Here is a 25,453-nt window from a genome sequence, read left to right on the forward strand (position 1 = left end):
TGCTGGTAACCTATATCTCATTGAAATATTTTTTTTTTAATAAGAATGTAATACATTATTTTTTAAATTAAAATGAGCATCTCTGCTCTATAAATTATTGAAATATATTCTTTTCTTAACTCAGTTTATTCTTTGTAATGAGTTAAAATGTATTTTTAATTAAATTTTTTAGCTTACAATAAGAAATGAACTTATATTTGAGTATCACTACTCTCAACAATATGAGTAAAACATATTTGTGTTTGTTTTTTGTAAATTTCATAGAAAATGTAAATAATAAAGGCAGTCTTTTTATAGCAGATAAAAACAATTTTCATAATTCAAGTTCACTTTTCATTTCAACTTTTATGCTTTAATATTTTTATCGGAACATGTATATTTATTTTACCCTACAGGAAATTTTTTCAAGAATGTTTATAGGAAACAAACTTGTTAGGACTAAAATATACAGCAACTAATACTGTTTAACATATTTTATTAAATATAAACATTAAGATTATTTATATAATGCAAAAATTTACAAAAATATACATGGAAAATTACATATGCATCTAGGTTTCATTTAAATAACATTTATGACAAAAAAATCATGCACATATTTAAAAATCAACATATGTCCATTTTTTACTCACTGACTAAATCAACAATGGCATACAAGGCACACAATTTAAAATCTTGGTGACAATTTCCATGAAGTTATTCAAATACAATTTGACTTCTGACAAGAGGATGTAATTTATAAAACAGAACATGCCTATCAGTGGAACCTAAATTTGCATAATGAGGATACTTTCATTTCTGCAAGCACAGTTTTTGACATCCCAACTTGGAGCGCTGGAAGAATCTGGTGAAAAATGTCAATATACATAAGCAGAAAAATGATGATTAAAATACCCGTAACATTTATCTGATTTGAATAAACAAAATAAATTTTGCTTGCAAAAAGTAATCATTCTGAAAACTATAATAATGTGTTACCTAAATGTGTAGAAGTCTAGCACTGCCTTTAGCTGCAATCAGCCTAATAAAACTAAGGAAGGTGTTCTGAGTTTATCATTAGCTGATAAAAACACTGTTCTGACATTAATAGTATGCACTTTTTAATCAGTGTTTTGATTTAATTCTCTGTTGTGTTTCCTATAAATATACCACAGTAGTAACAGAAGAGTTAAAACTAAAAAAAAAAAGCCCTTATCCTTTCTTTGGTTGTTAAACTTGAAATTGCTTGTTAACTTGGTCAACTGAATAAGAGCATCCATCATTCTTGAACTGGAGAAAAAAAATGCTCTTTGCCCTCCACAAATTATTTTGAGTTGTTATTTCAGGTAAACATATGCTTAGAGTTTAAATTCAAAAAATTCTGGAATAAATTTGCTTTAATTCAGCATCTCTTACCGACCCCACCAAAGAGGATAGTATCAGATGACAATCAAAAACAAGTTACCTTTATGTTTAAAAGCTAGAATGCAGGCAGATTGCAACGTATCTATTTCAGGTTTGCTTAAGAAAACCTGAACTGTCAAGAGAAAGCAGTAGAAAAATACTTTTAACTAAAAAAAAAAAAGTAACACTCAAAATATATTGGAAATTATGGCTTTCCTTTATACAAGTTACTAATAGCATCTTCCAGAATTAAAACTAAAGGACACAGTCTATTTTCCATTAATCTTGCTGCTTATTCATAGCTTACTAAGTCTCTAAATTTTGAAATTTTGCCTGGTTTCCTTTTGTTTTTGCTGAGCTTCACTTTATGGTCTCTCTGATATTACTATTGAACTGTAAATATTCCAAAGGGAATTGCTTCAAAACCAGCTGTTTCACTTACAATAATATATAACTTGTATATAAAATATACGTAAAGACTGAGGCAGAGAAAAAATTTTGCCAGCCTTCGTTGCTATAAAATCTAAGAACACAAAATAAGAACAGAAGAATAGGGAAAAATCTTAAATGCAAAACAAAGCGAGGACGCAAATCTCAGTGCAAAGTATCCTTTTAATTCTAAATTATGCTTGTTTTTATTCAAATTAAAGAACTAGACCATGGCTCTGAAAACAAATTTTTCATCATGTGCTTTATTGAGGCTGATACTTGTCACACACATACATCATTTATAAAAGTGAAAGAAGGCCATGCCACCTTTATTTATTTAAAGACACTAGCCTGACAAATAAATATCTTTATTGGGTGATCGATAAATATTGCTATAAACCTAGCACTTTTGTAATTGAATATGCTCTAAATAATACTTCTTATTGCAAGAGGTATTGAAAATGTTGCCTGGTATAGTTCAAAGCAGAACTTGGAGGTAACTGTGACTGCCAACCACAAAAAGCTTGATGCAGAGAAAATAAAAATTATTCAGTTTCTGTCACATACTGTGAAACTAAAATAATAAATACAATCATGGAACAAGATCACTGCCAGCATATTCAAGAAAATAGTAATTGCCTCTTATCTGTTCTCATCATTATCATTTTGAGATAAGTATGTATTTTATAAACATTTTCAGCTAAGAAACTTCACCACTTCTCTTTAAAAATTCCTTTTTATTATCAGTGTAGTTTCACAGGAAAGAAAGAAGCAGCTTGCTGTTCAAAAAGCTGAAAAGGAAAAAAATGGGTTTCAACATTGCTTTTGCATCTTTAATTTCTTTCCATGCTCCGTACATCGTGAATATGTCAGCTCAACAGACATCTCATTTTCAATTGCTAACATTTCAGGTACGATAGGAACATACACGGTGGCTTGATGTGTGAGAGCATTTGTGTGGTTGGGATAAGAGCTTGCTGCAATACGCTGTGATGTCTGTGCATCTATGGTGAATGGGATTGGACAAAGCTAAGCTCTTTGGCCCTCTCCCTCTCTAGGGCAGTATATGTTTATCCTATGTTTATCATACAAATTCCTTCTACGCATAAATACACCGAAGTCTGTATCTCATGTGTTTAGAAATTACTTATGAAATGAAATACTGAATTTTAAAATTAACATGTTACTCAGATACGAATTTTTTTTCGTTCTGAATTTTCCCAATATCAAATGATCACAAATGGAGCTCTGTAGCAGCAGGTCACCTGCTAAAACTAAACCCCAGCAGCCCTCCCCTTCTCTAGTTTTTTACAAGGACCATCCCCACTCCCACAGCTTACTCCACACTCAGAAGTGCATTCAGACATAAATGCATGTTGCTTTTAATCTAATTTCTGCAACAGATAAAAATATCCAATATGCTGGCATATGTCTCAGATATATTCACATTTGGGAAGGCTGGGAAAGACCTACAGACTTTTCACTGAAAAAGAAGCTCACAAACATTTTAAAATACACTCTTGTCACATTTCAGCTGGTAAATTCAGCAGAATAGGAGAGGAGAGCCATGTTCCAGAACATAAACCTTCTTCAAAACCAAGACAAAACACAAACACTGTGCTTGGACAGGAGGGAAATCTGTGCTCCCTCTAATCCTTACTGACTCTGCCTGTTCCCTTAGAAAACCCACAAATACAAACTGAGGCAAAATGTGGTGGCATATTAAAACTAAGGCAGAGGAATGTTTAGGACAGCTAAGGCAGAGAATGTGCCTCAGCCTTCTTGGGAAATGTTCAGATACTGTTGTTCCAGAAGAGTGGGAATAGAGGTCTTTCAGCAATAGCTAGTAGCAAATCTGAAGAACTGCTTGTTGCCAAAAGGTGGGAGCAAACGAGTGACAGCAAAAATAACTAGATGTTGGGATTCGTTTACCCATATAATTATTATTATTTTAAATATAGCTGTACACTAAGATTTTCAGTCCCATAGTTTGGATTTTTGCTGCTTTGAGTCATTGTTGCTGCTATTGTTTAAACACTCATTGAAATAACAAAGCAAACATTTCTGTTTCCAGTTGTGGCATTTGTTATGTTCACAGATTTCCCACTAAATACTCAAAATACCATCTCTTCATAATACTAATAAATGATTCTGCTTCAAGCATTCACTATCCTGCTTGCTGAAGAGTTAGCAGTGGGTAAGTCCACAATGTTCTAAGTTAACTGAATTACATTTTAAAATAATTCCTGGTTTGAATAGTTTTATACTCCTCTCTACTTGTGCCTTGAAATAAGCAGCACTTCCCTGCCCTTTACACCCTCCTGAAGCCCATAGATGCCACTGCTGTTTATTAAGACAATCAACGTAAAGTGTTGTATTTGACACTCCAGAATATTTTCAAAAATACAGGGATGGAGTCATCTATAAAGCTATCTTCTTTGGTGACAGCAATTTTGTTCATGTACTACAAACACATTATAGTATTTAAAAAGAGATAGTCCTTTTGATTTAAATTCTAGATTACCACACTCTGTTTACCTTGCTTTGAAGAGCAGTGCTGGGTGGTGGGAAGGAAAGCAGTGCACAGTCGGGAGGAAGAGATTAACGAACCCCACTGACCTGCCTCTTATGTTCCCTCCCTGACCTCATCTTCTGCAAGTCTGTTTGCATGAGTCGCGTAATGCCCCTCGTGAGTCCCTGACTGGTGGGACGGTCCCTGGATACCCTGCTCCACAGGTCCTTCAGACACCCTGACTGTGGGTGCCTTGTCACGCTTTTACAAACATCACCTACCTCATGCTCTCACATTTCAAGATGTTGGAGAACTACCTTCACTCACACAGGGTTCATTTTTTAATGCGGAAGCCAAATGCACACATTTGGGAGGTAAATTATGCAGAAAAATACTTTACATTTCTGCTGAAGCAAATGATTTTTAAGTAGGTCTCATAATTACTTCGGTTGGAGAATGTGCTTTTTCTCTTTGGTCTATTCACTTGCAGTTCGTACGAGGAAGGATTACACTACTATCATTACACAAACACTTAAATGGGTCCATTGATTTGTTTAGAAATGAGATATCAATGACAGTTAATTATTCAATAACTGATCGTTAATTTTGGGCAAATGATCAGAGACCCCTAGGTCCTTCTAATTTTTTTTGGCTCAAAGGAATAAATGAAATCTGTTTGTTAAAAGCATACAGCAGACTGCTAGGCATTCATTTTCGTTCTGCTACAGTAAAGTAGTGTTTAAAGCAGATTCATGAAATGTTTTAATACTACTCAGGCAAACCTATCAACAGAAGAAAAGTTAAACACACAGTCAAGGGGATTAGTATCTAGCTGTCTATATCTTTCATCTAAACTGACACCTTGCCATCTGTTTTTTTACAGAAAACAATTTTTTACTTACTTAAATAGCTTGCTTTTAATTAATACTTTCCTCTTTTCCTTGCATTTTAAGCTATCCTAAAGATCAAGGACTGTTTGTACCTACTGGGCTACAGCAGTATTGGATGATGTTCGAAAAGCATTGCTTACGTAATGAGGGTATCATAATTTTTAATTAAAGTTCATTCAAATTGTGCTTTCCAATACCTGTGTCATTACTCTAATGATTAATAAGCAACATAATATTTTCTCGCACTCTATCTGCATGGGAGTGAGCTCTAAAATTTCCAAAGAATAAATTAGAGAGGAATTAAAGTTACAAAATAGACGAATGTCAAGCTGAAACTCTTTTCATTAACTCAGTGCTCACTTCTGCCAAGGTCTGCAGCACATATTTAATTCTGTAACATCACTGTGCTGAGATCATTCCAATATAATAGAGTACATTTGAAATGAGCAACTGAAAACTTGGAGCCTTAGCCCTGGATTTATTTGCTTTTCTTGGCTAGATGGACAAAAAATAGCCTGGGTGGAGATCTGGTTTCTGTTCACTTCAGTGGAGTTAATGTCATGTTTGGTGAATGCAAGGAGAAATCATGGAGATGGAAGCACGCTTCAAGAGGCTGCACGGTGTCACTTCTGCATGGGCCACAGCCTTATTCAGCACTTTTTAGTAATTAAAGTTCCTGAGAAACATAATATGTAAGTCAGTCTTCAAGAAATAGTGTGACAGATGATAAACTTCTCTATCGTGCGCAATAAGTATTTTGAGAAGTGTATAAAACTTATCTGAGTAACAGAAGAACTGTGATAATTCCCATGTATAAAACCAGAGTAGGAGCAAGCCCACAGAAGACGTACCTGTGTCTGTCTTTCATAGTGCAAAACACACTGAAAAATATAGTCTCATCAAAGAGGAGACACTTCTCTGGTAAAAAACCCCACCATACTTCAAAATTGCAGCTCTGTCACTTCAGTGTGTTACTTACGTGATCACCAGAGGTCAGTGTCACCACAGGCTGCAGCACAGAGGGAGGGAGATGCTGCTCATAAAAGATGAAAACAAGCTCGCCTGATCCTCCAGAATTTGCCCATGCTCCAACACAAAGTATAACAAATTCACAAGCCTCTCTCTTCTTTGTGAGATGGAGGGTAGATGACTGAGGGGAGTACTGAGAAAAGAAAAGGACACGGGAAAAAAGAATCAGAGAGCTGTAAGGAAATGGGAGAGAGAGTAAAAGCACAACTTGGCAGGCTGCTTTGTGACCATAAAAGATATTGCCTTCAGATTCTCCAGCAGACAAGTCCTACCTGTGTTAAGGCATGTACCTAGAAACATAAATTATTGCCAGTTTCAAATGCTGAGAAATTATGAGACTGGCTCACAATGTTTAAATAATTAAAAAATACTCTTTTCTTTTTCTTTGTCCAGAGAGTTGGGCTTTTTTTTTTTTTTTGGGCCATATTCTCAAGCTTTGCTCCACTAACATAACACCTGAGAATGTTTGTATGTGTGAGTCTGTATGCATGTAATTTTAATGACATGTGAAATCTTCAGATTGTGTAGTTTGCCTCCAGGAATTGCAGTTTAGAAAAAATACAAGATGTGTAATAACACTCTAGGAGCTGGGAAGACTGCTTCTCCAGTTGTTCATTCTCCTTTGACAAAAGCTCTTGCAGCTGTGGCATTTGCGCATGGGTCAGAGGTGATGGATAAGTGTGTGGGCTGTTGTTGCTCCCTCACCTTGGTATGTCACCAGCCCCCTAACTCACCGAAGGTATCAACGGTGTGCTCCTCCAGTCTCATGTACCACCTGTTCTGCACATATATGGGGCTGTGAGTGTGGATGCAGGAAAGAGCAAAGCTATGGCAGGGAGTTCAAGAGCAGAAGGAAAAGTAGGGAGACTCATTTAGCTTTCTTAGGGCACCTTGAGGTGTGTATTCAAGTTGAACAATAAGTGTTTTCTACCGCTTTGTCCATACTGGCATTTTTGGAAGTTAATCTGCTACCGGTGCTCAAGCAAGTGGTGGCAATGCTAATACTGGTACAGAGAAATCCTGGGCTTAGATGCCCTGTATTTTGTAGCATTTTTTTTTCACAATTGTTTGACAATGGCAGAATACTTCGTTAGGAAGGGAGTTGTGGGTTGCAACCACAGCTTGAATTTTTTTCTGCTGGAATGCGATGTCTCTGTTTGGCTTTTGCAGTCCACTGAAGCTTTTGTGTTTGCCATGATGGGGTCCAAACATCAACCCAGCCACAGAGTTCAGAAATAGTGGTGTAGCTGCTGTGAAAGAAACAAGTTTGTTTCTAAGCTCCCTCTGCACAATGCTGTATTTTAACACAAATACCTTCTTTTTCTGAATGTATTAATGGCCAGATTTGGAAAAAGAGACAACTTTTAAATATCAGATCTGGAGAATAATTTTTTAAGTAACCTGAGACATTTTTTACAATCAAAGAACATAGATCGTCTCTCATATGGAAAGCATCTATCTGATACCAGGCATAATTTAAGTATTTATCCAACCATATCAGCTGCTCTCAATTCACTCCAGGGTAAAGTCCTCTTCAATACTGCTCCAGAAAAATGATACTGCTTATCAAAAGGAATTATCTAGATAATGTCATGACAGATACATGACAAACTTGCTTTCTCTGCACAAGTCTTAGGGCTAAGCAAATAGAAATCCAGTCTCTTTCCCAAGGCAAAATGCAAGCTGATTTTTGCACAACCCAACAAAAGATAAGTAGGACAGTTGTCCACACAGAGCTTGAAAGTAGCACAGGGTAAGAGTCCTAAAGCAGACAGTCTTTAATGAACACTCCATATTACTAAAGTCTATAAATGCTGGACAGTTAGGTATATTTGTTCCGATATGCTTTCACGGTATGGGAAGCAGGGATTTGAATGATGTTTACTTGATCTCAGCATAGTGCTGTGATCTCTCTCAGCAACTTCTATCACCTACAATGAGGATGCTCTCACAGGTCTGAGGATGCACTGCAAATGTCTGAACAAGTGTACACTCCTATTTACAGTCTTACTCTCTGAGATCCGTCATCAGGCTAAATAATCCATGGTAGCAGATCCTAATAGGTTCACATAGCTGCACTGAATTAATGACATAGTGTTTAAACAACAACTGAAAAAATCATATACATCTAAGGCAAGAATTGGGTAAATTTGCATATTTTCAACAGTTTGTTTTCCTCTAAACATTTCAGAAATATTTTACCACACATTTTCTTGTAGTAATCATTTCATTTTCTTTTCCCCTAAAAATATACCTCCCCTTTCTGAAATGCTGACAGATCAAGGCATTCCTCAAGTCTAGAAAAACTAAGACACAGCTGGGAAGAAGCATGTCCCTAAAAAATTTAACATAGCAAAAGTACTTTGACCCCTAAATAAATGTTTCTTCTATAATTCTTAGTGCTTTGTATAGTTTAGCCTAGTCTTAAGGTATTAACTCAGAAACATTCTCCAGTCTTATTTAATGGTGGTTAGGGAACAACACACTAACTGTAAAGTAATAACAATAATAATAGCCCATGTCAGTATGGGAGCTGGTAGGGTAATAAGTCTGATGGAAAGCATGAAATTTAATTAATGCTCTTTGGCAAAGTTCCGATTTGTGTCAAGACACAGAAGCCCACTTATGGGTTAACCCTGCCCACTTATGGGTTAACCCTGTGAGGGCTGCTGAGCTTCCAGCAACAGGCAGCTGAAAAACTTTCTATGCCACTTAAGCTGCTGACTACTCACATGCTTTCTGCACTTTGTGCACCTCGTAAAGATAACAGAGACACCAAGACACTGCCAGTAGCAGATGCAATGAAAGTTCTCCACAGAGGACGAGCGTGTGCAAAAAAAAAAAAAGAGACAGTGTTACAAAAGTCTGCACCTCTGTTTTGCTAGCATCGGGTAACAACACATTGCACCCTGTAATGATCTCTGAATGCCATGGCACGCTTTCAGCTCAGAGAAAAAAATGCACCAGAGAAGGCACTTAGCTGTGCAAGAAAATTCCTTGTTATATCCACTAATCAACGTGCTTGCAACAACGTGGGTAGAGCCCTTCCCAAATCTTCGTTCGGGAAGTGCAGCCATGAATGAATGATATCCACTAATGTTTATGGGTGCCTGAACTTGTATGGGATGTATGAACTGTGGAAGAAGGCAGGCAGGATAATCATACTGCTTAGTGGCAGGGACTTAATACACACCTTCAGAACTGCAAACTTCCCTCAGTTTCCATATTTCAGTGAGGAGAAATAGATTCTGCAAGGAATTGAGCTTAGGGGATTGTAGTGGGTTTCTGTGGCTGGGTTTTGGTAGTGGGGGTCTACAGTGGCGCTTCTATTAGAAACTGCTAGAAGCTTCCCCTGTCTGGTGGAGCCAATGCCAACCAGCTCCAGGATGGTCCTCCTGCCGCTGGCCAAGGCCGAGCCAATTAGGAGCAATAGTAATGCCTCTGTGCTAACATATTTAAGAATGGAAGGTTGTTGCACAGATGAAAATTCCAGCCAGGGAAGAGTGAGGACATGGGAACAACAAAGTAGACACCAAGGTCAGTGCAGAAGGAGGGGGAGGAGGTGCTCCAGGTGCCGGAGCTGAGGCCCTGCAGCCCGTGGTGCAGACCATGGTGGAGCAGCTGTGCCCCTGCAGCCCATGGAGGAACATCAGGGTGCAGAGACCCACCTGCAGCCCATGGAGAAGCCCATGCTAAAGGAGATGGATATCTGAAGGACCCTGTGACCCTGTGGGAGGCCCACATGGAGCAGGATCCTGCCAGGAACCTGCAGCCTGTGGAGAGAAGAGCCCACACTCGAGTAGGCTTTTCCTGGGTAGGACTTGTGGCCCCTGTAGGGCACCCACGCCGGTACAGCTCATTTGTGAAGGACTGCACCCCATGGAGAAGTGACCCATGGGACAGCAGTTTGTGAAGAACGATTGCCCATGGGATGGACTCATGCTGGGGAGGTTTGTGAAGGACTGTCTCCGGTGTGAGGGACCCCATTGGAGCAGGGGAAGGACTCGTCTCTCTGAGCAGCGGCAGAAAAAACAACTGACTGCAACTCCCATTCCCCGTCTCCTTGCACCGCTGGAGGGGAGGAGGTGGAGTTTGGAAGGAAGAAGGGGTAGGGGGAAAGGGTTTTTAAAATTATTTTACTTCTCACTCTTTTGCTCTGATTCTGTTAGTTATAAATTTAAGCAATATCCCCACTTTGAGTCTATTTTGTCTGTGATGGTAATCAGTAAGTCACCTTTCCCAGCTCTTATCTCAATTCATGAAACCTTAGCTATTTTTTTTTCTCTCTCCTCTGCCCAGTTGCAGAGGGGAGTGAGAGAGTGGCTTTAGTGGGCACCTGGCATCTGACCAGGGTCAACCCACTACAGGGATCTACTTCTTTCTCTGGCTAAATAAAAAGGATGGGAATACTCCTAATTCTGATACTTAATTGTCCTATCCTTCTCAAGTTAGACACAAATGAGCTGCCCCAAGCTACCTATCAGAGCATCTTGGATGGTTCCTCCTGCTAAATGCTCAGGCTGATGCCAGTAAGGGTCAACTGCTTGTGCTGTAGAGAAGGAGACAGACCTGAGGAAGAGGTGACTTGAAACAGTCCAGAGGTTTTCGAGGTTCTAGATAATATGCAGTTGAGTCAGATATCTGGAGGACTTTTAAGTTCCAAATGGTTTACTCATGGTAACAATGAAAAAGAGAAAACTGCTGGGTGGAATTAGGCAATTAAAACAGGGGAAAAAAAAAAAAAGATTTTCAGAAGGAAGTAGCTTGACAAGACTTTGGTAACATGTCCAAGGGTTAAACAAGGCTTCAGGTTTTGTCTTGCTGTTAAGCGATGCACATTCACAGAGTGCCAAAGAAGGATGTAATAAAAGACTGGAGACTCCTGAGTTACTGAAACCTCAGTTTCACACAGCTCTGCTAGCTCCTGCTCTGAGACTGTATCATTTCCACCCCATCTAAACTGCAGAGCTGCGCAATGCATTGCAAACGTCTGTTGCCTCACATCTTGGTCTTCCTCTCCTGAGACAAAGGCTGGGGTCCCAGGCCTTGCCCCTACAGCATGCAGGTGTTCATAGGGGAAGGACAAGGAAGGGAAAGGTGTTTGCAGTGGAACAATGCAACAGGGAAGCAGAGAGCTGAGGTGCTTACTGCTGGGACCTACTGAAAGCTGAGAAACCTCTGGAAAAATTGAAAGGCAGCCCTTATGATCTGCAAGTAATCCTTAAAGGTGTAAACTCACAGTTTTCCTAGTTCCTTCAAGGCTGGGATTTCTCTAGCTATGTGTTTTGTTATAACCACTGGAAAACTAACTACATCTCCTTGCCAGTTTAGTCTGTTCTGCAACTCCACCCTTATTTCTGGTGTTTGGTATGTATACTAAAAGTCTCCAGGTTCCCCAGTCCATAAATTTGATGTGTTTGTTCTGGGAGTGCAGCTCATAGTACTGTGAACTGGAGCAGAAGCAAAGCCTGTGCTGCTACGAGGAGAGTCCTGCATTTGTTCACACAAAGCCCCGTCACTCCAGCTCTCACAGGCAGGCAGATAAACCACTTGTCTTTTTCCAAGTCCCCTTTTCAGGATCCTGGGACTGCCACAGGCAGTTAGGGAAAGTACTTGCAAATAGCACAATTTCATACCATTTGAAGCTGTGTTCTGTTACATATTTCAGATTCTAAATTACTATGAGCTTGTTTTTTAGTTCAGTGCAAGACAGTGTAATATATGTGGAGTACACTTGTATATATATGAATTCCTTTACTTTTAAAAGACCATGAGGGAGACTTGCTGGCAATTTTCTGTAGAGAAGGAAGTGGAAATGGACATGGATTGTTAATACCAGAGTATCACCTACCATCTGGATAGGCTTAACATGTGATAAACTGTAAGTTTTGAACATAGATTTGTGGTGCTTGAGGAGATTGCTTAAAAGCCTGTCTATGCTGACCTGGTCTGACTCTCATTCTGTGGAGCTTTTTATAAGGTGAACATAGAATAAAAAGTGAGAGATGTAGCAGCCTCAAATTTAGAATAATAAACTAGAAATAAGAGTGTGTTTAGAGCTGTTCTACTCGACTTTTTTTTTTTTTTAATGCAGCTCCTGGTATTAAATTACGAAGCTCTAAGTTCATATAAGTTCATAGTTTGTGAAACCAAACAGAATAACTGGATTCATCCATTCTTTTACCACCCATTTAACAAAGACCAAAAGCCTGTTAAACTCTTTGGTTTACCTCCAAATCTCAGCTCCTCTTGGATATACATAATTTATTAAAAATATCTAGCTTGTATTAATTTTTTTATTCTGATGGAGAGTCTATTACATGTGTTTGCACTTTGTTTGGGACTTAATTCCTGTCTGATAGAAAGCATAACTTGTTTCAATTTATGACTGCAGTGGGGTTGTTATAGTTATAATGGCCAGAGGATATAAAAACCCCCACACTTCATAAGGCCCAGTAGTATTTTTTACAAGACAGATTGATACAGTTGAGGAAAAAAGAGGAGATTTAGGGCTTGTGTACCTAACAGCTCATATGGGTTTTTTCCAATGATATGAGTTAGACATAAAAAAATAATTCTTGTCCCTGCAAACGTTGCCTGACTTATTAACTGTAAAGGCATAATTTGTTGGGGTCAGTTATTGCAAAGGCAAATTATAAAGTATTTCTGATGACTTTTCTGTGGACTGGGAAGATCAGAACTGGTGACAGAGGTTCTGTGATACACAGTGTTAACATACAGCTATAGGATGGTGAGTTTTATGCTCCCTCTTGTCCCCTTCTCTCCCCACTTCCCTGTTGTTGTGACTATGCTCCAACAGTGTGTTGCTTGCTTATACGTGAGTTATTAGGAGAGTGATTCAGCTGGCATTGTCTCAGCAGTCTACCCTCTTTTTATTTATCCCTGCTACAGTTTCCTGACCACCCTCAAATTTTATCAGTGATCACTTTGTCTTCAAATCATGCGGTTCTGGAGGAATCACAAAGAGTCATCTAGACCATATCCCTACTAGAAATCAGATGCAAGTGAACTTATATAGACCCAACATATTACTTAATCAATTCTTAAAAATCTTCATTAAGAAACCATAGTTTTCCTAGGTATGTTCTTTGTAGCAGTTAACTGTACCACATTTCAGAAAGTTCTTTCAAACACCTAGTCTAAGTCTTTTCCTCTGCACCAATACAAACATTTCACAGCATGGCATTAAAAACTGATCCCTGAGGACCTAAGAAAACATAATTTCTGTGAGAATTCCCTGTTTGCAATTACAAGAAAAACCCGTACTTTTTAAGCTATTCAAGATACACCATGTTAAGTTTATTATTGTTTTACTTTCTTAATCAAAATTTTGTGAGGTACAAAGTCAAATGCCTTACAATACTTGTGTGAACATTATTACCTTTATCAGCCAAACACATGCAATATTTGAAAGTTAATGAGCTATCCAAGATAGTTTCTTAATCATGCCTATTCCTTTCCACTAGAAAAACCCAAACCTAATCTCTCCCCTGCCAAGCCCTCCCTCTAGTTCATTTGAAATACCTTTTTTTTAGAAAACTGGGAGGGAATAGATTTGGTTTTGGGAAAGGTAAAAACCCAAAACTGTTGTTTCCTGCTTTCTCCTTACCTCTTCCTGTAGCCTACATGAAAACAAGCTGGCTAAGTTCTAGACGTACATGTAATTAAAGTGAAGCCATTTTGGAAATTAATTCCAATTTACGATGAAAAAGTGACATATTAGCTTGCAAATGATGTGTTTCAAAATTAGAGGTGTGCATAGGTTAAGTTAAAGTTGATTGTTAAACATAAAATGTGTCAATTAAAAAAACCAACAACCCTACTAACTACTGTCATTTTCAGAACAAGTGAATGAGAACATAAAGTAATGAATTGAAATTAAGTTGTTTCTCAGTAATCACAGTCTATCTAATTTCTTATGTCTTAAACATCTGTTACTTACACATGAAAGGAAGGGTGGTTAGATTGCAAGTAACTGGACAGTGTAGCTAGCTACTAGGGAGCCCTCCTTGCCAAACAGAAAATTTCCTATTACATACAAAGGCAAAAGGAACTTTGAGTTACTTTTACCTTGATATATTTTAACCATAAATTCAGTATTTCCACAGAGAATCCATGCTGAACTATACGCAAAAAAATCAAAGTGATTATTCATTACAATTATTTTCAAGATATTCATTATAGTCTGTTTAACTATATTCTTCTTCTCAGTTCCTTTAACTGCAATCTGGCTCAAGCGAAGCCTAAGTTCAGTGCAATGTAATTTAATGGAAGGTTTAGCTAGAAGGAGGTAATGAACACCTGTATCAAAAGTAGTGGTTACCATAAAATGATACGCGTGTTAAATATTTACCAGATCGCAGTATTATTTTCTGCTCAAAGTTTAAGGAACTACTTAGTGTCCTAGGCTTGATGATGTGATAACCCTTGGCAAATATTGATTTTTAAATGGTGACAACTGTACAAATTTATACTTGCTAATAGGAGGTCCACAAAGCAAACAGTACTAATTGAGCAAAACCAAGGCACTTTTTCAGCTTGTATGTTTGACTTGACATATTGTGACAGACACAATGCAGCTCCCAAGTGTCTCCCACCAAAATGATGTTCATCATATGTCTGTGCAACGTGGAGATATAAAGGTAAAGAATAAAATGGATGGTAATCCTTCCTTGTGTAATATACACCTATGTAGAAAGCCAAATGAGGTATAAACCACTCTCAAACCACTCATCATCCTATCTTCTCTTACCTAATGTTATTGCTGCCTCACACTTTCTTTCATATTTTTTAGCCTTTTTATCTTTGTGTTTTCAAACTTCTGGGCAAAGCAGAGGCATTCCTAACAGTTCTGATGGCAAAGCTTTTCCTCAGACCATGATTCTAAGGATCTGTCTTGTCTTTCCTTCAAAGACTCATTCAGAAGAGGGACTGAAGAGTCACTCTGACATCACAGGGCTATAGTTTTGGACTGCAGAAAGTGAGGCGGGCTCACAGAGCACAAATCTCAGCCACATGGCTTGAAGGGACTTCTCGGCCACTGCACAATGGTTTTGAAACAACGTTGGAGAAACCATTCATGTTCTTGTACCCTGTTAATCTGCACTTGCACTCAATTATACTGTATTTTATGAAAAGTGGGAAATAATTCACTGTGCAAGTGATGTAGAGTTACTTACTGGGTATAAATGCCTTGCCCATGTTCCAGGAATACTTACCATATTGCAGGCTGCACACTGCAAGATTCTTCATTTTAAATGCATAGAATTGAAGAGATTGTGAGATTATTGAGAAAAACTGTTTATATATTGCTGGCCCTTAAATTTCACCCATTTACCCTAGACTGAGCACCCCAATTAAGGCTGGAGCATATCTTCTGAAATGACATGCTGACTTGAGATGATTTGAATTTTCAAAAAATGGAAAATCCCCAATTTTCCTGAAGAGGACTTTATCAGATTGTGCATTGCTCCCCTGGCATTTCTAGCATGGTGAAAGTTAACACATAAAAATTTTCTTCTGCCAGGTTGTAGAGAAGAAGCAAATCAGTCACAGCCAAACTTGGTACACCGTATATAAATTAAAAAAATAAAATAAAAAAATGGGTATGGGTAGGGCAAATCTTTATCAAGAGCTTTATGCCTAGAAAGAAATTTAGTTAGAGAATTATTATAACTTGACAGAGCAGGAGGACCTCAAATAAGATTTATCAGCTCTGTTAGTGTCCACTGGACAGCAAAGCGCTGTTGAAGAAGCACTGGAAGCAAGTCAGTAATGACCCTCACAAACTTGCCTTTGTTTAGTCCAGTTTAGTGGAAGGAATAAGTATGATCTAAGCCCACTGAGCTAGTTTGTCAGATACCTTCAGGCCAGGTATATTTAAAGGTTAAACTTTCCAAGAAGAGCTCGTATGAATAAACTCCTGTTTTACTTCAACTCTTCATCTTCTTCTGCTGGGGCAGCCTTTTCTAAACTACTTAATAATTTTTGAAATCAATTTTATGTTCCCTTAAACTATCCACTACAGCTTAGCTTGACAGCTAAAGATCCCTCAGCAAAATTAATTCATGATTTGGCCTGTATTTCAAAGATGGCCTCCACAGATAAACAGCAATATTGGTAACTGTTGTGTACCACTCAGACATCTGGGTTCTTTTATCTGGTTTAGAGTTCTAACCTCTAACTTGGTGCTATAAGCATATGTCTGTAAGGAAAGTAGTTGCAGCAAATGACCAGTTAGCAACCAAGAACATTACTGGGGTGTTTCTAACATTTTTGCTGCTATAAATCACAACCTACTGTTACATTTTTGTAGCTATAGAGCAGTTGTGTACTTGTGTAAAAATACGGGTCACTGGTATGAGAACATTAACAGGTGCTTCCAACAACCTTACTATTTTCTTAGAAAATAATGATGTGTTATCAAAAGCCTACAGAATTGTCCTACTCGTGACTTTACCTCAAACCACTGAAACTGAAGAGGAAAAAAGTCATACTTTCGCCTTTTCTAAATGGAAAAACTGAGCAGCTTTTGCTTAAGCAAAGACAGCAGGTCTCATGGTCAGCAAGGCTAGGCAGTGAACAGAAGAGAGCCTTCTCCAGCTGGATAGTGTTAGGGGACTCAGCCCTTCTACACCAGGCCTGGGGACAGGCATCCCACAAGTCACACATGCTGTAGAACCACATGAGAAACCTCCCAGAAGCCTGTCTGACACAGTCTGTGGAGGTTGTGACTGCTGGAAACCATATACTTCAAACTGTGCTAAACTCACAGAAAATCCTTGGCAGAAAATCCTGTGGAGTTCAAGGCTTTCAAAAGCCCTGCTAGTGTATTATTGAAGACACTTAAGTCTTTCCAGCTCAGCTTTCCAGCTTGGCTTTCCCCAGCTTTCAGGACTGATCCATCTGAGGACCACCAGCTGTCAGATCTAGGGGGAACCAACCTTGTTATCTACACGGTTCTGTGAGTCTTTGCAGCAGCTGAGGAAGACAATTCAGCCTGTAAACTTTACACATAGATGAAGTTTAAAAATCTCATGAGAATTCATATAAAATCAACTGCATTAGATGCTGCCCTAGAGCATTACAAATGCTGAACTACAGCAGACAAGTACAACAATGCAGAAACTGTTTCATAACACAAAACCATTGCAAGTTTATCTATTAATGGCACAGAAAATCACTGAGGCCAAAAAGGAAGAGAATCTCTATGTTTGCAACTGAAGGCTTCATCATCTCCTTACTAAATGGTGAACTGAAACCTGGGCAATGCCTTTAAATCTGAAGCAAATTCTGGCAGCCCCTACAAAAACATGGTCTGGACTATGTTGCAGGACTTCAGCTCTGAATCACAATTATTTGTACTAAACCTACAGTTACTGTTAGCAGGTTTAAAGCTAAACCTTTACATCAGATTGAATATATGCATTACTTTTTCCTGCATAAATGCAGAAAAAACAGTACAGTGGATGCTCAGAGATGTTAATATCACCTTGCCTCATTTAACTGTGAAAGCTATTTTGCATATGAGCTTATCTAATAAATGTTACATCTGACTTCTGTCTGGGTTTTATGTTTGTTTGTGGGGGTTTTTTTTGGTGTGGGTTTGTTTTTTGTTTTTGCCTTTTTTTTTTTTTGTCTTATCTTTATACATTTACTCTGTGTTCTCTGTGGAGATTTCCTGGCATCCTCTTCTCCTTCTCTTCCACTGCAACTTTGATTTTACACAAGGGAGACACATCAGTGACTTGTATTTGCTAATATCATTTAATGTTTCTCTAGGTGATTTTGTATATATTCTCTTCTTCTCTAAGTTGCTCGCCAATATATATAAATGTATATATGCATACATGTACATATGTTTACTACAAATAAGGAAAACATTTTATACGGCTCCAAATCTGTGTACCAATTAAATTAGTCAAATTGTTTTGTCATCATTTACAATGAAATACCCGCTCTACTGAAATCACAAGATAAATGCCATCTTGGACTTCAATTCAATTAAGATTACAAACACCTGTTTCTCCCCCATGTACTTTTATTTTTTTTTCAGTTTGTCCTGCTCACTATGTGCAGAAGTCTTAATGCAGCAATATTAGATGTACCCAGAATACAGATCAATGAAGTATTCACAAAGATATGAAAGATAGGACATATATGTGGGAGTTGTGTTGTCTGTGGTTTTTTGTTGGTTTTATTTTTGTTTAAAGAACAAAACTGAAGCATATCAATGTGAAGGAACAAGATTCAGGATGGGAGAGATTCCAGGTGTGGAGAAAAACATACAGCAATTGACAGGACTTTATGATACGGACTTTACAGTTCTTACGTGTTTATAAATATACACATTTCATGTTTCCCCAGGATTTGTATTTCCCAGACACGCCCAGGCATGCCCGCTTCCCTGCTTCCCTCTCTAATAAGCTGAAGAAGCTGCAGAGAGGAGACAGTTACCATTCGCCTTTTCCTTCCCCGGTTCCTCCCACGTTCTTCCCCCTTTGCCTGTGTCCCTACCCCGATTTGTTCCCCTGTTTGTCTGTCTCATGCTCCACCCCATATTCTAGCCCTTTCCTCACCTGAAACTCATAAAACCCCTACTCCCCTCAATAAAGTATTCCAGTTGCACCTCTACGTTGTCTCCGGACCTGTCCATGCTGTGTCATGGCCCCATTCCCCCCTCGGACCGTGGCATATCTGGATCCTTTTTTTGGCAGGGGGTGAGAGTGGTTGAAAAAAAAAGACAGAAATAGGAGGAAAAGGCTGAAGAAAAGTTGCCGTTTCCCACCAAGTGGCTTAGACAAGGCGTTCTGGAGTGCTCTGCTGCTCACATAAGTGCTTAGATATTCTGTAGGTCATTTCCCATGTGACTGAAGGAAGTCTGGATTTTTGTTTTTTGAAGGAAATGCTTCATAGTATGTAGGGACTTCCAGGAATGCTTAGGTAAAATTACATTAAAATTGACATGGATGTGAGAAATCTTGGCTTATATTCGAAAACGTGCCATCCTCTGTCATCTCCGCTACTACCCTTCAAAGAAGGAGAAATAACATGATAAAAATGTAATCAGTGGGACTATGGAAAGAAGAAAAATGCAAAATGAGTTTAAGGTGAGAATTTATAGATTTAAACTAGAGTTTATATATTAGTTACAATAAGAATTTAGAATTTATATCAGTTCATACTACTAAAACTGTGATAAAATATATGTCTGTAACTGAAACTTACTTTATGTGATGGTCTTTCTACCTATGAGCCCAAGTGTTTTAGAAATAATGACTCATCCAGACTGTGTACTTATTTCAATCCCTGAAAATTAAACTGAATATGGAGAAAACCAGTCCTAACATCCTAGCACACAAGAGAGAACACATGATGAGAACACAAGAAAGGTTCCAGCTATGTTATGCAACAGGTGTGAGGTATTGCATGTTTCCTTGATCTGTAAAGGTGTTGAGAATCGTGTAGAATTTTGAGGGGGTTTTGTTTGTGTGTTTGTTTTTATATCCATCTGCTGTATTACAGTAAAATAATCTGAGTTTCATCATGTGAACTTAATTGTACCTGTTTGTGATACTCAATATTTCATTGAAAGTCTTAGCAGTTATTCATGAACATAGCACACACGTCACCATGCATGAGCTCATTAGCCTGGAAAACAAAACTTTGTTAAAGCATGCTCACAATTGCTCTTCCTTTTAGGTCAGAGATAATGTGATATGAAGACTGTTATTTGGTATTCAGCTCTGTAAACTGTTTATGTTTCAAAGAATATACTAAGTTGGAGAGGACCTATCAGGATCACTGAGTTTCACATAATTCTCTTGAAGATGCAGTTGATGAGTAATCTCCTTAACTGATGAGAAATCTACAGTGGTTAAAATATTTGCAACTCTCTGGACTTAGGCAAATTTGCTATTTTGAAACTTTTTCTTTCCAGAATGTTTGTGGAGCCTGCAGTTTTCCTAAACCGTCACATGAGTTTTTGTCAAATGCCACAATTTTTTTTTTTCCCCTGAAAAAGTGATTTTCTAGATTTCTGTTAGAGCTACCTCTATTGTAAGACTATGAATTTTACAGTGAGGAGAAGCAAAAATACCTTTTGAGTAGCAACACTAGATACTTCATCCTCTTACATATATCATTAAACCAACACTTACAGCCCTTTTATTGCTTTGACAGCCAATGAAGAGTGCTCAATCATACTGAGCTTTTTAATTGACTACTTAGATTACCCAAAGAACTCAGGTAGTTGGCATGGATTTAAACAGCTGGACAGAGCGCAACCAACAATTGTCAAACAAGACTGTGCAAACCCAGGTAGACTCTGACCTTATCTTCTAAAGAGGCTGAATTTCCACTTTTCAGGCTTCACATGAACTGGGGGGGAAATTAACAACACAGTCACTTTTTTCTGTTAAGTTAAATAGCCTACATTTTTTTATCTAATTCTGAAATGTAAAGAAGTCAGAGGTCAGCTGAAGTAACAAGGAAATGAGGTGTGGGGGTTTTGCCATCTTTCATTCATGTTATTCAACCAGCTCCAGTTTTCTGCCTAAAAGCTAATCCAGAGTTTTGCAGCACTTGTGTTGTCTGCCCAAACAGCTTCTAACTGGGCACTGTCAAGAGTACTTGGTATCCATCTGTGACATGCATGTGTCAGATATAGCATGCATAAAAGGACACTGTTTCTAACTGCTCAGAAGGAGCCCAGCAAGCCACCAGAGCTCAGGGCAAGACCAGCCAGGGTCTCTTGCTGATAAATTCACTGTGCTGACTGACAGTGCCCTGCAGGTCTCACTATCCAAGAGAAGGGTGAACTCTCTCTACAGGAAAAAATGAGCTTCGTTTCACCTCCAATTTTCACCTCTGAATTTCAGTGACCATCTCAGACAGCAACAGTTCTCAAGCTGAGCCACTCAAAATGTCCCTCCTTCTCCAAAATAATTCCTCCTTGCTCTTCAGCAGACCATCTCCGTACCGACCTTGGACTCTCTAATGACCTTCACATGCTACCCATCTTTGAAATAAGCATCTAGCTTTTCATTTAACTGTACAAGACTAAATATTTAGTTTGATTATTTGTGGGTGACAATCCATTCTTAATTAGCTAAGAAAATCAATACTTATTGTATTTGTGGAAAACAATATTTAAGGCTTGAATAGCTAATTAATGAAATAAACCCATATTTTCACATTATTTCTCATTTTCTTGGTTTTAGGACAATGTTATGATACCACTGAATAATTTTAAATTGCTGAAACTGGAGATTTTCAAAATTTCCCTAATTTGAAGTCACAAAAATTTTAGCTATGTCCCAAAGCACCCTCTTCATACATTCTGTCTCTGAGTATGTATGGTAATGTGCATTAATTATACTCTTTCTGAGTACTGTACATGTTTCTGAGACGAGGATTCTACATTACAGTGAAGGATTATTGTACTTTCTAGGCCCACTGCAGCTACAGCAGCTTCAATCACTTTAATATATTTTATTACAAGTAGCATTTAATTAACACTACATCTACTGTCCATGTGAAGGATCCAGTCTTGCACAGGTTTAGGCACATGCTTAATTTAGTGCACTGTGAATAGTCCTATGGAACTGAATGTTTTGTTAAAAGAATAGGATTTTCACTGCTGTGTGAAGTGACTGGCACTGCACAGACATGAAAGAGAAATGAGAACTATGGCTGAGAAAAATAAGATATTTTGGACAGGATCAGGAGACGTAATTTCATTTCTGCCTATATTTTATTTTTTAAAAGGAATCGATCTGCTGGTACTGAAAGATATTAGTTTCTTTTTGTACCTGAAGGGGTCTTCTTTGTACACTGAGGTAGCTGTAGCTGGGATGGTTTAAGGTGATTGTATGGGACAGTAAACAACTGTGTTGGCACTTTTTTTAGTAATCCAATTTCCTCTGTTCTGAAGAAGAATCTTTCAAAGATATCCTTCATAATTTTTTTAGAACAATTGAAGAAAGAATCTTTTTGAGAGTCAAGAAAATACAATATTAGTCTTTCGGGAAAAGGGCAGGAATCTTTCGGAATCTTTCTTGCTCTGGTACCTAAGCTACACTCCTTGTGCACATGTACACTCTCACCTTCGTGGATTTCCTGAAAATTCCTCAAAGCAGATATAAGTTATCTTGAACCAGAGGGTTATAAAAAACATCACTGTGCAAAGGAGACATCCCAGGGCATTTTCAAAGTCGCGCTAGTTGTTTTGTGCTTAGTTTGTACCTTTGGTCACACTCTGCGTCAGAGATATGGGTATAGGAAAGATGAGAATCTTCCAGCACTGCCCAAGCATGGTTTAGCGGGTTAGTGAAAATACAGGATGAGCGAATGCTGCACTAAAATTTTGTTTTTCTGTCAGTAGTTGAAACTATTAAGAAACACTAAGAAATAAAAGAGCCATTATATAATTGCATATGGCAATAAAATTTCAACATTCAATTAGCATGTATATATGTGTGTGTATATTTAATTACAACTTTTAAAATATTTCATTCAGAAAGAACGTAGTTTCTTCACTGGTGTTGCACTGCAAACTATCTGGATGCTCACATTGCTTCCCCTTTCTGTGAAACCACTAGGTGGAGATGTAGGTTTACCAAGCTAGGATTGCAATAAGCTTTAAAAGGCTCAAGATTGAAAAATGTCTCTTAAAAAAAAATAGTACAAGATTGATAAATTATGTATCTTGTTGGTTACAAATTCCAACACATCTTTGAAGGAGGAAAAATGGGAAAAACTAAATGCTCAGTTGTAAAATTGTCCAAGCAAATTATTATTTTTTTAAGACACAAGTTCTGATGTTTAAGACTGAGAGAATAATCACTTCATGATATAAATTGTCTGCTGCCAATACACACACATTTTCCTTTATTCTCCTACCAGCTGCTAGCTCTTGCTATCAGTGGTCAGGAACAAACAAACAAAAACTACTCCTAAATTTTCTTAGCCTGCTTTCAAACTTTCAAACCAGTGGATATATGCCAGTAACTGGCAGATTTCAGGACTGTTTGCTTAAGTTGAGGGAATTACTTTTAATTCTGGCACTTTTTCAGCAGCATCCTCATATCTAGTATAAGATGTAAAAAGCAAAGTATGGTATATTCTGAGTTGCTTTCTTTAAAATAAGACCAGTTTCTTTCTCTCTTTCTGCCATGTGTGCTTAATCACACAAAGTGTAAATAAGAAGTCGAATGAAACAGTTGTTTACGTTTACTGGTTCCACTTTCCTTTTACATAAACCTTTTCTGCTTCCATCGCTTATCTATGTGCTCTACAAACTCTCCCACAGCAGACAACAATCTGGGCATTTAATAGCAGAAAAGAGTGATTCAGAATTCATTCTTCCATATTTCTCCCCTTATATGAAAATGCTCAAGCAGCTTATACTATTTTTTCCAATGGGTGGGAAAAACAAGTGCTGTCTTGACTTCCACACCTCAGCATCAAAAAGAAGTTCACTAATGTAGTCTATCCTGCCTTCATATTTATGTAAGAGCTCTGTACATTTTTTCGTTTTGCTTTTTTTTTTACTGTAACTTTCAAAGTCTTGTTAGAAAGGATGTGGGAATGAACTGACCTCCTTTTGAAACATTAGAAAAAGAAATGTGTGGCAGATCCTAGTTTGGGAAAGATCAGTATCTTCATAGAAATGATCCTTCCTTTTCTATAACCTTGGATATGGACCTGCTTTTAGCCAAGTGTTTGAGGTTTAATACTGTTTACTACAGGCTCTGTAATTCTGCTAATACTATGTGAAAGTCTTAGGTATAAGGGGATAAATCATAAATCAGTTCTAGATTTTTTTTTCCTGATTTCTGCCAAAGTCCTCTTGATTAGTGAGAAAAAATCGGGAGTGATATTTCAGAAGTAAAAATTGAGAATTGCAGTATTTTAGATGACATTGTCCAATCATGTTATTATTTCTATCAGTGCCTGCAATTTCTAGGTCTGTTTTTAGGGAGGAGAGCAGAAATGGGAGTAACTACTAAATATTTGAGGAAATTAGGTCAAAAGAAGGAGGCATTTATTTTTCTACCAGAAAACTCTTTAAAGACCCCCACCATCAGATAAACTTCCAGGACTGGTGATGCAGCATCCTGCAGCTGTATTCATCACATTCAAGGGGAAATGCAGGCTGTTGGGAAGATAAACAATGAAGATCTTCCAAAAGCTAAATCCATGGAAGGCAAACAGCTATAGTAAGAAACATAAGAAAAGGGAGCTTCTTAAACAAATGATATTCTAATTTTGCAGAAGATGTATCCTCACATCTTAATATTTCTCATACTCCTACTCTACCCTTCCACACTGCAGTGCTTCCCAATAAATGTTGTTTATAATAAAATGGGAATTCTGGTTATTTATGTGGACTAAAATATTTTAGGTTTCTTCAGGATTAAGTACTTCAGCTCTTGCATGGTGAAAATAAGATTTTTAGTTGTTTTCTTTTTGACTATTACAACAACTCCTAAAAGCTAGAAGCAGCCAGGTAAATTGATGCTAAACAGAAATGCAAATGGAAACCCGGCTGGGGAGGTGGCAGAGTTCAGTTTTAGACTTGAAGGACTGTGTGATTTATTAATATTATAAAAATGCCTATCATTTTAGAAATACATGCATCTAGCAACTACATAAGCTAAAAGTTCTTGTGTGCAGAAAGAAAGAAAGATAGATCTCTGGGCCAGATAGAAAGGATGAGGTTAAAGCTTCAATTTGCACAGCACTACTTTCAGGGGGAATCTGGTTTTTTGAGAGTCAGAAAGAGTCACTGAGGTGAGAGTATTTCAGCTGATGAAGGGCAGCCTGCCTGCCTCCAGGCTAACACTTTAGCTCCATCCCAACTAAAACTTGGGTTTGTACTAATCCAGTTCAGATCCTTACCCCAACCAACCCCCGCTTCCGCCTTCTCGGCCGACAATCTGCCCATCTTTTCATCCTACATTAGCTCTGAATGCCTCCTAATCAGTTACAGATTTATAAGGACTACGAAGAGCCTCCGCATTAAACAGCTTTTTCTCCTCAAATATGGAATATGAAGTTCTCCTTAAAAAGCATTTCCTACTGTGGTCACACACACACACCCCTACTGAGGTACTTGCCGAAAAAAACCAGCACAGAATTAAGACTCTTCTGACAGTCAAGAAAGAGAAAGATTTCATCTTAATCA

The 25,453-nt window shown here is 38.0% G+C and overlaps 1 long non-coding RNA gene across 1 annotated transcript in view; it reads right to left on the reverse strand.

Annotated features, from left to right (window-relative positions):
- Window positions 1-5,672: 5,672 nt before the first annotated feature.
- Window positions 5,673-25,453, reverse strand: part of LOC135407063 (uncharacterized) — a 22,799-nt gene continuing 3,018 nt past the window's right edge. Inside the window, exons 2-3 of the long non-coding RNA XR_010426667.1 lie at window positions 6,194-6,376; window positions 5,673-5,890 (exon numbers count right to left, since the gene is read on the reverse strand). This is a non-coding gene — a long non-coding RNA (uncharacterized LOC135407063). The remainder of the gene's footprint in view (window positions 5,891-6,193; window positions 6,377-25,453) is intronic.

This window comes from Pseudopipra pipra, chromosome 2 (assembly GCF_036250125.1).
Source record: "Pseudopipra pipra isolate bDixPip1 chromosome 2, bDixPip1.hap1, whole genome shotgun sequence".
NCBI classification, from domain to species: Eukaryota; Metazoa; Chordata; class Aves; order Passeriformes; family Pipridae; genus Pseudopipra; species Pseudopipra pipra.